The sequence below is a fragment of the Sceloporus occidentalis genome, unplaced genomic scaffold, assembly GCF_023333645.1.
Source record: "Sceloporus occidentalis isolate IW3139 unplaced genomic scaffold, rSceOcc1.0.p SCAF_3, whole genome shotgun sequence".
Lineage (NCBI taxonomy): Eukaryota > Metazoa > Chordata > Lepidosauria > Squamata > Phrynosomatidae > Sceloporus > Sceloporus occidentalis.
The window spans coordinates 57,810,295-57,825,279 of NW_028316983.1; positions in this window are offsets into that span (position 1 = coordinate 57,810,295).

The following is a 14,985-nucleotide window of genomic DNA, read 5'->3' on the forward strand; positions in this document are numbered from 1 at the left end:
TCAAGGCTATACTGGCAGCAGAAATTGCAAGGGAATCATCCCTTTCTCTCTTATATGAACAGGATCTAAGGCAGTTCAGCCAAAAAGAGATGCTAGGATTTCAAGATCACCCAAGAAAAGGCATCTGATTGGGTGAATCAGATTTGCCAGCTGTTTGTGTGAATCAGGCTATTGTTACCTTATGATATCAACTTAGATCTGGAAACTTAAATCTACCTTTAGATGATATTAGTTATGTTTGTTAAGGTGAAAAGAAGGGAGGTAAAGTTCCCCATATAAATTTCTTGAATGTAATATTAATTTTCTGGAAATCAACTTGAGATTCTGCAAGATATCTGATATACAGTGAGATATGTTAAAAAACATGTAATATCAGTGATAAGACATTCTTTTTAAGTATATTAACCTTACTCATATATTAGTTTGAGTGGCACCCATTGGCCTAAACTGAGAGATATTTCATCCAGTAATGCATTCAAATGTAGCGTAGTCATCTGAGCAATATGCTGAGGAACCAACATGCCAAAATATCTATGGTAATAGACACAAGTGAAATTAGCAATCTGCAAACAACCCAGCTGGAGTATTAGCCTCAGCGGGCATAGCCTGGGATTTAGACCAATTACGTAATAGTATAACCAGAAAGAGCCCCAGAGCTATTAATTTGATCAATTACCATTTATTTATTTTTATCCTGTCTTTCTCCCAAGTTGGGACCCAAGGCGACTCACATCATAAAGAAGATTCTGGTCTACAGCTATAAAAAACAAAAGGTCAGCAGCATATATAAATATAATTTTTCATGTGTAATCCAGAGATTGCTGACTTTTGCCTAACTGCCTGAGGGCAGAGAAATGTCTAATTAACAATCTGTAAGCCGCTGTGATAGCCTTGGCTGAAGAGCGGGGTATAAATAATAATAATAATAATAATAAGCCGGGAAATGCCTTTGCAAAATTTGTAACAACATCCAATTCTTATGTGCACATATGATTGTAGCAGAACTGTAAGCTGTCTTTGTTCCTTTCATTACTGTATTATATAATGTTCAGTTTATATATGACTGAATTCAGCCTGAGTTGACCTCCAGTGATGCTTTAGCCTCTGTTGCTCCTGTTTCATTGCCCACAGCTGCTCCTTGTTAAACCAACTTAACCAACAATTTGACCTGGTTCTATCAGTGCAGACGTGCAGTTTAGCTGTGATGGTGTCAACTACCAGTTCCATAACCCAAAGATTAATCAGATATTTTGGAGTACCACTGACAAACCATGTAGGAAGCTTCCCAGGTGTGTTCAGGAAACAATTTGGATCTACCAGAAGTGGGGCAGACTATCTTAGCTGATCCACACCATTCTGGAGGTTTGCTCTGGCTGCCAGTTTAAAATTAATCAGATGGTAATCTGGTTACAGACACATGCTCCTTCAGGTTGCAGTTAAATCTCTTCATGTGTTATGCATTGCTCTGATTAGAACAGCAAGCAGCATGGACTGAAAATCTATTATGCACCTGAATGTTGGTTGTCTTCCCAACTGGGACTGTGATCTGGATACAAGGCAGCCTTTCTACTAGCATTTGGGGATGCAGAAGGTGGCAGAATTCACAACAGTTCCAGGAGAAACTTTTAAGAGGCTGAATTCCAGTATGGGAAGGGTTTTGCTGTTGCATTCCAACCATGGGTAAGGATGAGGGTAAGGACAAGGTTTGGTCAAAGCAAAATTATCCAGACCAAATATAAAGCTTATACATTATTTCTCAATGCAATAGCTGCCAGGTGCTTAAAACCTTGCTAGTCTGCAAAAAAGAATTCCTGTGCTATGCAAGAATGTACTGTCTCACAACCCTAAGCCATTTTTATCTCCATTGACAATAGGCTTGTCTTTAAGACCTGGCTATTCTTTAACTTGTCTTTAAGATACAGCTGTATTTCAGATCAATTTATTTCTGATTTGTACTTTTTTGCACTGTCTGCTTTTCCCCAGACTTTCCTACATTGTGTTTGCACTTTTACTGGATTATTCACAGTAACACAACTGTCCATAAAGATGTTTTTCTTCTTTATTGCCCTCTCTGTCCGTCTCTCTCTTTCTTTCTCCCATGGTCTTTAGTTCACCCATTGGCTTTCTAAATGATATAATTTTTTATTGTTGTTTCTCATTCTCTTGACTCGCCTGAATTTGATCTGTAGAATTTGTAAAAGAGGGGGAAAGCAACCTCTGTAAACTTTTCTTAGCAATAGCAAGTACATTTCTATACTGCTTATCAGTACACTTAAGCACTCCCTAAGTAGATTACAATATCTAAGCTAATTTCCCCCAACAAGCTGGGTACTCATTTTAGCGACCTATGGAAGGATACAAGGCTGAGTGGATCGTGGAGCCCTGCCTGGGATTGAATTCACAACCTTGTGGCTGTGAATGGCTGCAATACGGCATGTCACCACTGTGCTACCAGGGCTCCTTATATATCTTCCTGAGTTAGGAGCAGCCCCAAATTCTCAGGGTTGTTCTCTCCATATATGTTGCGTGGTGGAAGAAAGAAAACATATCCATGCTCAGTTTTCAGTGCAGTAATAATTCACCTTTTCTCTTCCTATGCCAACTCTTGTGTTATATAATATAGGCAATATAATATGGGCCAGATGCAAAGACTGCAAATCTAACTCCAGGGTGGTGTAATTGCTGTATCTGATATCACCAGATGTGCATCTGCCATTGTCTCAAGCCAAGCATGTGATAACAGGAATTTCAGGTGTAGCTCAGCTAACAAAGTAGATGTGTTTCTGGACATTACTTCTTTAACAGAAAATTTGTTATCAGAGACAATAACAAGGTAAGTATAGGGATAGGTTCCTACACCACAAAAAAGAACCGCAGCTCAATATGTTTCAGCAAACCTTTTATTCAAAACTAACAATATGAACATGTGAAATGAAACAACTAGGTCAGGTAAGCCTTACATAAATAAACAAAACTTCTTGAATCTTTTGGAGACCACTTGAAAACTTCCAAAATACACCCAGGGATGATTTTTTCTTTCACCAGTCTCCATTTTTCTTATCATTTTTGTTTTAGAGACCATACTTACAGATCTATGTTTTTTAAATACACTTGTCAGGAGCTGGCGGAACAAGCTTATCTGTTTTCCCCTTTTTTCTCTGTTTGTGCTTATGCATGCTTTGCGAGGGATTCTGGATTTAGCAGCTGTTCCTGTTGTATTGGCAATGTGACACTAAAAGTGTTCATTCCTCCAGCCCTCCATCATCCTTCAAGTGTAGATGTTGCTTAGAAAAATCCTTCTAGCTAAACAAAGAACAGGGGGGAAAAGAACCTCTTTGTTAGAGGGATTGTTAACTGAGGGATGCTGTATAGCCGGTGCATCTGGATACAGAATGTATGAGATTAGGTTCGAATTGTGAACTAGAACTGAGGAGTCCCTGGTTCAAATCTGCACAAAGTTCATTGTGTCCAACCACTGTATTATGGCTCAGTCAACCGTATATTCAAGGAATGCACTACTAACCCTTTCCTGTGAAGACTGTGATGGCTTGTATTGAGAACATCTGATAATTGCAAACCAGCCCACCCAAGCTATATGGCCTCTCTTTCTGCTGGAGTTTTAAATCTGAGAATGTCTCCAGGTTCTTGCTGCCCAGAGCTATACTGTACCTTATAACCTTGTTCTTGCTGCTTCTCTGTACCTTTCCTTATGCAAGGTACTGTGGCCTGCTAAAAAAGACAAATAAATAGAGCAAATCAAGCATGAACTCTACCTAGAAGTCAAGATGACTAAACTGAGACTGTTGTACTTTAGATATATCATGAGAAGATATGACTTGCCAGAAAAAACACTAATGGTGGTAAGGTAGAAGGCAGTAAGAAAAGAGATGACTTGGAGGTCAAACGAAGTTGACCTGACAGCAGTTAGCAACAATAAATAATTCTATTGCAGCAAGTAGCATGGACAGCTGTGAATCATAATGCTGTTCCCTCAGATGGGGACTATCCCTCTCTTTCAGTCTGAATGCAACCCTTAGGGTGAACTGAAAAAAGACAGATGGCCCCATGTGATCCTGTCAGGCGGCTGCTGCTAATAACACAGGCTGTAAAATTCAGGTATCTGACTCTGACCTGTGGAATTTAGCTGCTGCAGAGAATAAGAAGATGACCCATCTGCCTCCATTCCATCTGGCCCACCCTCACAGGACTGTTACCAGGCCATTAATAATTTAAATAGCTCAGTGGACACTGGATGGTCAAGGAGATCAATGGACACTATATGGTCAGCTCTTTAATGGCCTGCCATTTGAAAATTAATGTATCTGTATCATATGACCCTTCTCATCCTATATTGACTGCAAAGACTCTAAAATTGCCGAGTCTTTTTACTATAAGTTATTATGAGAGAAATGGAAGCTCTATAACTTTACAGCTCAAGTGTTGGTAGGTAGGTGGTGGCGGCAGCAAACGAGAACTTTCTTCTGTAAATAATTTTCTACTAGTCTCTGTATTTACCAGTCACCATAATATTTGTCAGTTGTTATAGGCCTGAAATATGCTTTAATTGTATTTTTTCAAACACAGTATCTTTTTCTTTCCTCCATTAAGTGCCTGATAATGATGGTAGTAGCAACCTTAGTGGAGATAGCTGGATGTCTGAGGAGGCAAAAGATTCTTAAAGCCCCAATCAGCCTTGCTTCCAAAATGTGTAAGAGAAAGAGGGAGCACCTCTTCCGTCCCCTCACAATCCTACTGCTCATATTTGCCTGCTTTTATTAACCGTGAAGAAACAGTAATTTCAGTGAGGATGGCTGTGGCCTCCATTGTATTCCAGGAACCCCTACTTTGTAGTGCTAGGGGGAAGTTTCTCCATTCCTGTGCACCAAGATACATGTGTGTGAGTGGGTGCTGAAATAGCACCCTAGACAAGGGGCACTATTGATGCCCCATCATCTTTTGATTCGTTTTTTAAAATGGTGTACAGCTCTTATAGGAGAGTATCGCATTGCTTTTTATTTCTGCTCTAGGCATGGGATATAAATGCACAGGGACAGATTCTGTCACATAGCCCTGTCCCTGGGCCTTACTCATCATGTACCCAATCCGGGCTTCTCCTGGACTTCTTCTGAATTTTAAAGAATGGAATTTTCCCATTCTTTAAAAGGTCTTGGAGAAGCCTGGATTGGGTACAGGATGAATACTACCCAGGAACAGAGCTGTGCAATAGAATCCATCCCTGTGCGTTTACATCCTGTGCCAAGCATGGGAACAGAAGCTCGTGCAATAACCTCTATAGTATTTATGGTTTTTACCAGGCTTAGTAATATCTTTTGAATGTAAAACTATGTTCCACTGATTTTTATCTGGAATGAATGACACCAAACTGGTAAAAGAAAAACAGAACATACATAGCTTAAAGCTAACTTCCTGAAGTTCAGTTCTGTAGTTAGTACCCAAACAATCTGTAGACCCTTAGGGGCAAGGGGGTTAAGGACAGCTATTGCTATGTTTCAACTTCACCAACAATGCATTAAATTCAGCTTGGTTCTCCTAAGGCCAGCCCTGGAAAGGAGTTGGGGCAGTGGGGAGAGGGAGAGAAACGAAATGTAGTTGTGTTGGTGGGAGCATAAATGTGTAATCCCTGCCTCTCCCCCCACCTACCCTGAAAATAATATGTACCCCTTGATTTACCAAGGACATATTGGGTTGGATTTTTATTTAGGCACACATGTAAACAGGCTGGCAGAAACACTTCTGTGCCCTGTCCTTCCCACAGCAGACATGTGGGGGATCCTTCTGGATGAGGAGAGCTGTGGTGTATGTGGTGGGTTCCCCAAAATCTGGGAAGTAGATTCCCTTAGTCTACCAGAAGCAGATCCAAAATCCAACCCACAAACCAAGTTTAACCATTTATTAAGAGGTAAATCCCATTAATTCAGTGACATAAACTCTCAGATTAATGAGGAGAGAAGGCCTCTTTCACATGACACATTTATAGCATGTTGTTACTATTTTAACTGTTGCAGTGCTATCCGATTTTTGGCTCATTACCATTATTATTATTATTCTTTATTTATATAGCGCTGTAGATTTGCACATCACTGTACATAAAAACAATAAATATAAAAGAGTAAACCTGCCTATGGCATACAATCTAAGAAATATTAGGATAATACATATAAAACACATAGCAATACAGGAAATGATTCAATAAAACAGGGAACAAAAGAACATCAAATAGCAAGTGACAATCATGCAATGCCTGGGAATGCTTCTCTGAACAGGGTGGTCTTCAACTCCATTTTGAGGCTGGTTAAAGAAGTGATGGCCCTTGCTCGCGGGGGAAGAAGGTTCCAGGAGTGAAGGGCAGCAAGTGAAAAGGGGCGAATCCGAGATGGGGCAAAGGAAATCCTGGGCTGAGAGAGCCGACCTTGACTACCAAACCTCATCATTGGTGTTTTCTTTGGCTTTGTAAGAGAATGAAGATATGGTCTGAATGCAAGAAATAATAATAATAATAATAATAATAATAATAATAATAGGATTTATTTATATACTGCCCAATCACTGGGAATCCGAGTGGTTTACAACAGAGGGGATAATAGGCGGTTCCCTGCCCTCAGGCTTACAATCTAAAAGACACGACACAAAAGGAGAAGGGAATGGTGGTGGGGGGGGGGAGGGCATCAGGTCCAGCATTCTTCTCTCCCTCTGAGGCCTGGACCAAGGCAGATGGACCGGAGGGAGGGCTTGTCTTCTTCCAGGCAGACAGTTGGAGCTAGCCTGCCTCTCTCTCCCTCAAGATGGTGGCTTATACTCAGAGATACTCAGAGAAGGGCCTCAGCAGCATAAAACTGTGGGGTAAAGTGTGTAATAGTTTTCCCAGTCATGCTATTGTTTGAAAATAACATGGTGCCTGATTGGAGATCCCCCCCCCTGAATTAATGCCCCTTCCCAAGAGATAGCTATGTGAGTACATTTAAGTGCAGAAAGAAAGAAAAAAGAAAAATGGCTTATCATCTCTGATTTGTTTTTTTCTGGTTATGTAATAATACAATACACATAAGACATAGTAATGATTATATACATTTTTGCATTTCCTTGTGTCTTTTACTGTTTTATGGCTCATCTCAATCCTATTACAGAAAAGAAATTGATAATTTATTTCAATTTATTTCTTATTCTTGAATGTTTGGAAATTAGCACATCTTTTTCCTATACTTCGATATAACATTTAAGAGTACTGTTACCTTGGGTTAATTCCCACTTCCTAAAAGGTTTTTTTTTTTTTACACACACTGCTTCATTTATTTATATTATTACTCAACCATATGTATGATTGTGAAATTCATGTTAACAATACTAAATAGGGCAGGTTTTTTTTATTTATCTGAATCGGACAGTTCATTCATTCATTCATTCATTCATTCATACCCACTATTAAGAACTCTAATGGGCAGATTTCATATTGAATTGCCGGCATTATTGAGCTCCCACTGCAACAATCCCTGAGGATTAGGGAGTTCATTTTAAAGAATGAGACCTAATTACCTACATACTATCATAATATCTCTCAAGTCTGTATGAAAAGGGCTTACCTGAAACAAAGTGAGTGATTTTAATTACAACTATAAAAATAATATAATAAAAGTGTGCAAAGGCAGCTTAAGGTAGTTAGGCCTTAGGATCAGTTCCAAAAACAGGATTCTCCTTCTACACATGCATGGCCTATTTTTGGAATGGTAGCCTAGAAATGAATGACAAAATAACAAATTAAATTAAAGTATAAGAAATAGCAGCACAATTCCCCCCCCCCCCTTTGAACCTATTTTCAGCCCTACAGTTTCTGTGAGATGAACATGCTAATTCCTCACATTTTTACTCAGTTACTCAAGTAACAGACAAAACATTTATGATAACACAAACTCCAGGAGAAAGAAAAGGAAACAAGTGATACCTTTCTTCTTCAGCACTGGGTCCTATGCCAGTGAGGCGCCTGAAGCTACTGGATCAGCTGAACTGTTGATAATCTGGCCCTGTCACTCTGAGTTGGGTTCGTTTTCTATCAGACTGCTCACCTGAGACTCTCACTTTCTCAGCAGCCCTGCTGCTTTCTAGAATAAAAGGACTGGAGAAGCAAATGGAGGTTCAGGATCCTAGAACAAGGATTTATCCTAGGAAACTCTCTTGTTCATTTAGGCTGCATATGCACTGCAGAAATAATCCTGTTTGACATAGGTTTTAACTGCCATGGCTCAATGCTATGGAAACATTTAGCCTTCTCTGTCAGAGAGCTCTGGTGCCACAACAAAAAACAGTTTCCAGAATTCCATAGATAGCACTGAGCCATGGAAGTTAAAGTAGTGTCAAGCTGGATTATTTTTGGACTGTGAGTGCAGATGTAGTCTGCAGTCTGAAGTTAGGACTTTAAAAGCCTGAATAATGCATAACATTTAGGGCTCATTCCCACTTACATTTAAACCATTAGGCAGCATGGGGCAGAGTACCTCTGGCCACAGATCTAAAGGTTCTATTTATTGCTAATCAGTTTCTTCTTGTTTAGTCACTTTGGGTCTCTCTCTGTGTGTATGTGCCTTCAAATTGCATGCCACTTAGGGGCCTCCATAAATTTCATAGGGTTTTCTTAGGCAAGGGATACTCTGAGGTGGTTTTTGCCAGTTCCTTCTTCTGAAGTATAGTCCATAACAACTGGTATTCATTGGAGATTTACTGAACTCCCCTTAATTAGACTCAGATGATAATATTTCCCATGTCATTGGCTGTCACTGGAACCAAAATCTTTGTATGTGGATGTGTCCCTGACTTTACATGCACACAGCATGTTAAAACAATTGCACCTTAATTGTTATTTGCTTTCTTGGGTTCGTTGGTTGAAATAGCAAGTAAAAGTTCAGGGCCATAGTCATTTTGGGGTATTTTTTTCAGGGAGTGGGGGACAAAGAATCAAGCTCCCATCATTTGTACCTTCCTTACAATTGAGAATGTCCTTGCCCTACAACTGCTTCTAAATTTAAAAGCAAAGTATAACCAAGGATACTATCTAGATATTATTTTGTTGCTATTTTCCAGGTGCAGATGGAAGGCATTTTACTGATTCTCACTTTACAACTTGAGTAATTTAACTTAATTTTTCTGCACCTTCCTTCTCTCTGAGAAGTAATAAGCAATTGTAACAGTTGTTCCTACAAAGGCAGAAGTTAGTAATTAAAGCAGCCTACTCCACAGGGAACAGGACTTAACTAAGAGCAATTCAGGAAAGGAATGGCCATAGCAAATGAAGAGGAAATAACCAATTGGCTGGTTTGAAAAGAAAGGGAACAAGAAAGAATCTGCTAACTTGAATGGGGCTTACTTCAGAGGGGCCAGAATCCTATTTGGCAACATATACCTCAGTCATGCTTTTTCTTCTCACAGAATCAGCAGACAGAACCATGGAGTGAAGAGCAGGAAAGTTGCCTAGAAGTTCAGGCAGGTGGAAACTGGGGCAGGGTGTCTGAAGCTAGTCATACCTAGTGGGAGATAGAGGACGGGGTCTTGGGGTAGCAGAACTGCTCAAGATGGTAGCACCACTCCTTTCATGTACAAAAGTGGACTGACCATTAAATTTTTCATTGGAGCACACAATGGAAAAGTATCCTGTATCACAATTGAAGGCTTAAGGAGTCCAGGTCAAGCCAAAGAGGAAGAGATTTGTGCACCAACACCTCAGTGCCACCTCCCAGCACTTGTTGTGTGTGGGAATCATGTCACTTTGCCTAATAGTAGGACTGGCCCTATTTAGTGTATGAGAAGAGACTGATATGGCTGATGGGCTGGGGAGGGCAATGGAATTAACAGGAAATGTTTTGAGCCAAGTGGAAAATAAAATGTTTCCTTGATTCCACCACTCTCTGCATCTTACATTTTATTCTTTATTCTGGAGAGACAACAGCTGACTCCCTTCCCCACAAACAGCAACACTTGAAAAGCTTGTTAAAGGAATTATAGGCCATGTGTTGGTAAAAGACACCAAGGCTGCATCTGCGCTGCAGAAATAATGCAGTTTGGCAGTGCTTTAACTGTCATGTCTCAGTGTTATGGAATCCTGGAATTTGTTGTTTGTTATGGCACCAGCGCTCTCTGACAGAGAAGGCTAAATGTTGTTGTTGTTGTGCCTTCGACTCATTTCCAATTTATGGCGACCTTAAGGTGAACCTATCATGGGCATGCTTCTTCAAGGGGGGTGTGCTATTGTTCTCTTCTGATGCTGAGAGAGTGTGACTTGTCCAAGCTCTCCCTAATGGTTACATGACTGAGCTGGGATGCGAACTCTATCCCCAGATTAATAGTCCAATGCTCAAGATACTACACCAATCTGTGTCTCTCTAAATATCTTATAAAACTACAAACCCCAGAATTCCATAGCATTGAGCCATGGCAGCTAATGTGGTGTCAAATGGCATTATTTCTGCAGTGCAGACGCATCCCCATTCTTTTCCATAGCAGTGTTTTGCCTGGCCATTGCAGGAGCTGAAGTGAACAGAGTGTGGGAAGCTGTGATATCTTTATCCCATTAGTCAGGTTTGAAGCAATTATAGTTTCATTAGCTAAAGACAATCGCATGTTTCCCACCCTCCCTACTTTGCCCTTGGGATCCTGCTGCTAAGAGGTTTACAGAGGGAAGCTAGACAGGAAAAGGAGGAAAACATGATGTCGTCTAAGTTAAGGGAGAGGGGCACAGATGGCTGCTCTTCTGCCAGGCCTGGTTGATGTGGCTTGAACAGGAATTCTGGCTGGTGGAGTCACATTTCTGGAAAACTGCCAGGACTCTGGTTTCTTGCTCCTTCAATAAATCTGGATCTGGAAGCCAGCTTCAAAGTTTGGCTAGGCTAGACAAGCCAAGGGTGGCTTCAGAAATAATACTAACCTTTTCCACCTTGGTAAGTTTTTGGTTGCTTTAGACCAGAGTGGCTCTGGATATTGTTGGAGTACAACTCCCATCAGACCTAGGTAGCATAGCCAATGGTGAGGGATGCTGGGAGCTGCAAACCAACAACATTTCAAGGGTATTCTTTTACCTCTTCTGCTTCAACAGTTCTTGCTTTCAGAGGAGCCAAATCGAAGTGATCCACCTTTACATGCCAGGAAGCTGCTCACTGATGATAAGAACTCTTCAGTGACTATGGCTTAGTGTTTTTTGCACAAGAAGGGCCAGAGAGATTTCACTGGTCTTTCCAAAATGATGGAGAACTTTTCAGAATGCAGAAGCTGAGATCTTGCATTGGAAGATGTAGCTACATAGATGTAGCTGTGTCTCTCTAGCTATATCTCCACCTTCGGAGTGTGGTGGAGTCTCCTTCTTTGGAGGACTTTAAACAGAGGTTGGATGTACCTATGTATGTATTTTAAAATTCCCATTAATTACAAGTTTTCAAAATCAGTATTATTGATTTATTAAAAGACAGCTGTTATCAGCAGTGATGATCACAGTGATAACAAGCACAATTCATTTCTGCATTGTGGGTGTTTAGCTATTACTCAAAAACATTTTGCTGTCTGAGGTCCAAAACGCTGCAGAAATAATCCAGTTTGAGATTGCTTTAATTCACCTAGCTGAATGCTAGGGAATCCTGGGAATTGTAGCTTTGTGAGACATTTAGCCTTCTCTCTCAAAGAGTCCTGGAGCCACAATAAATTACAATTCCCAGGATTCCCTAGCACTGAGCCAGGGCAGTTAGAGCGGTTTCAAACTGGATTATTTCTGCAGTGTGTTTTGGACCTGAGACCAAAGAGCTGATATCCCACATTTTTTAAGTTAAAATGCATGGGAGTCAAGACTGACCAAGTTATTTCAGCATGTGAAATCAAGATTCCACCACTCCCTTGTAGTAACAATACAATAATAGTAATAATGTTTCAGTTAACTAACAATATTTCATGGCACCCAAAATCGGCTGCTTAAAGCAGTGATAGCATTCTATCTAATGGTAAGGTTGATCCTGAACAATGTATGAGTCACCTCGAAATGTAACATCATTGTTAGTTAGCCTTGGCTGAAGAGCGGGGTATAAATAATAATAATAATAATAATAATAATAATAATAATAATAAATAATTGCCATCTGGAAATGCCAATATCTGGGTGGGTATGTTAAGCAGGCCTGTACCATATTCTGCTTCAGAGACACTAAACTGCACAAAATGGAATCATAATCCATGGAGTAAGGAAGAACAAGTGCCGGACATTAAGCAGTGTTTGGATGGATCAAGTCCCTCTTTGTTGTCTAAACTTGTGACCCAATGCTCATTTGCCAAGCAGAGCTCAGCTCTGGGCTACAATAGGGCTGTTATTTGAATGGATCGACAGGATGAGAAACTTAAAGGAGCAGGCTAGGGACTCCTTGGAGTAATCAATAAATGGTCTATTTAGTATGCTTTTACTTAGATAGTGCTATTCCTGAAAGCAAGACCAGCTGGGATCCAACTGGATTGCCTTGGGGAGCAAAATGATATTTAACTATTATGGTAACACGATGCCTCTTGAGTGGGTTGTCATCATAACCATTAGGGATTGAATAGTGGGTGGTGTTGGAGAGGGAGAGAAGGGAGATGATAGCTTTTGAATTCAGTCAGTCACAGAAGAAATTCTTGGGCTTGAATAATCTCTGTTTTGTCTGTGCAAATGAGAAATCTGCTTTTATAAAAGCATGCTGGTGCTTGGAGATCTTGAATTTTAAAAGTAGCATTCCTCTTTTTTCTCCACACCCTCACACTTTTTGCTGCACAGTTGTCTTCTCCCCATGCAAAAATAAGGAAACTGTATGTGCAAATACATGAATACAGAAAATACTAAAGAAAGGCACACAGAGCGTGGGGGCGGAATGAAACCCCAAACCATTTATACTATAAGGCACTGGGGTCTGCTAATCTCTGGGCTGCTCCATCTGTTAACACAATTTTCCAGAAGGTAAGATTTAAATAAAACCTCCTTTGGTGCCTGTACATTTATTGTTGGCTGAGCTTGCTCCTTCTGTAGTGGATGTTGATAGATAAATGCATATATAGTTGTATGCTTATGGATATCCACGATTCCCTCTTATAGTCATTTGTCTGGCAGCATGTCATTTTGCAATGCCAGAATGGCAGAGAGATGGCTGAAGCCACAATCTTTTATAAGCCAAAACCATACCCTCTGTAATTTCATAGATAATAACCAGAATATGGGGAGCCAAGCAATATCAGACTGTTTTCAGGATGGCACGAATGATTAAGGAGAAAGAAAACACAAGCTAAATGAGGCTGCAGCAGTTTGCTTTTGCATGCGCCAACTGGGAAGGGCACAATTCTGCCCCCTCTTCTCTTCTACCCTTCTGAGTAAGTTGGGTGCTGGTGACTTTTGCACTTTTGAAATCTTTTTTTTTTAAAAGAAAGTGAGTGGAGAGAAACTGTGATATTTTAAAAATAACTGAAAAAGTGCTATCCCTTCACTCTGTGAAGCTATAGTTGGGTGTACATCCATATCTAGAAGTTACTTGCACTTGTTTTTTCTTCTGAGCAGTCATGTACAGGTTGTTTTCATAAGGTAGCAGATATTAATGATTAAACTAATGGATTAAGTGTGAATGTCGTTTTTTATTATGTAAATATTTCTGTTCAAAATAAAAAGAGCTGCTTCACTGCCCAGGATCCAGAAAGAGAATGCATGTCTTCTGATCAGTGGCATATCATAGGCAACTTTAAGCAATCAGGATTTCCTTTCAGCATTCATTTATAGGAAACAATTGTTTATATTTGAAAAATCTTAAGCTTGCAGCATGTGCATTATGGAGCAAGAGTTCTTGTAAGGATTGCTGAGATTATGATGGCAAGGTACTATCAATCTTCCAAAAAATGGTAGATAAATCCTAATTATTATTAACCGGCAGCCAGTAAATATCTTTTATTTATTTATTCCATTTTCAGTTATATGTCGTCTTTCTCCATACTTGGGACCCAAAGCAGCTCGTGAAGCTAAAACCAAAATCAGCTAAAAACCTAACAATAACAACTAAAACACAATAAAAAATAATCACATTAAAACATTATTCTTTAAAGTATAAAATAATTCAAAAGCATAACAGAATTAAAAATAGAGCATGCACCCCCCCCCCTTTTAAAAAGACTCTTTGCAACCATTTACTCATTTAAAACTTGTTTGAGCAAATAGGTCTTGCCTGCTGGTGGAAGGAGAGCAGAGAGGGGGCCAGCCTAGCTTCCCATGGAAGAGAATTTCACAGGATGAAAGCAGCCACTGAGAAGGCTGTCTTCTGTGTCGCCAGGTGGGCCTGTGATGGTGTGGAACTGAGAAAAAGCCCTTCTTGAGGTTCTTAAGACTCTAACAGGTTTGTATAGGCTCTCCTGCAGACTGGATCTAAGTAGTATATGTCTTTATGTCATAACCAGCACTTTGAATTGTGAACAAAAACAATCCAGTAGCCAGAACAGCTGTTTCAGCAAAAGAGAATTTATATGCTTCCTATGACTGGCATTTTAGCATTTTTATTGTCTGTGTTTTATTGTCTGTTTTTGATTATATATGTTTGATGTTCTGCCCTTTGGTGGAAAGGACATTATAAATAAACATTAATTAATTAATTAATTATTGGTCCTGATCAGCACTCTATCCACAGCATTTTGGACCCACTGAAGTTCCCAAACAGTTTTTAAAGGCAACCCCATCAAGATAAAGAGTAATCTTTATCCTTTATATTGATTTTGTTAATCATTCTTAGCAAATCTCAGAATATATAACCAGTAGTACACTGGAGCCATTACTCCCAATGGAGCCTTGAATTCCATTTTGGGAGAAAAGGAGGCGGGGGGGAGATAATTCCAATATAAATAAATAAGTAACTCATAGAGTTGTATTGTTTTAGACTGAAATGTTTTAATAGTATTCTTTTAACCTTTTAAAGATATTTTAGCTTTTAAAGTGAAGTTTTAAAT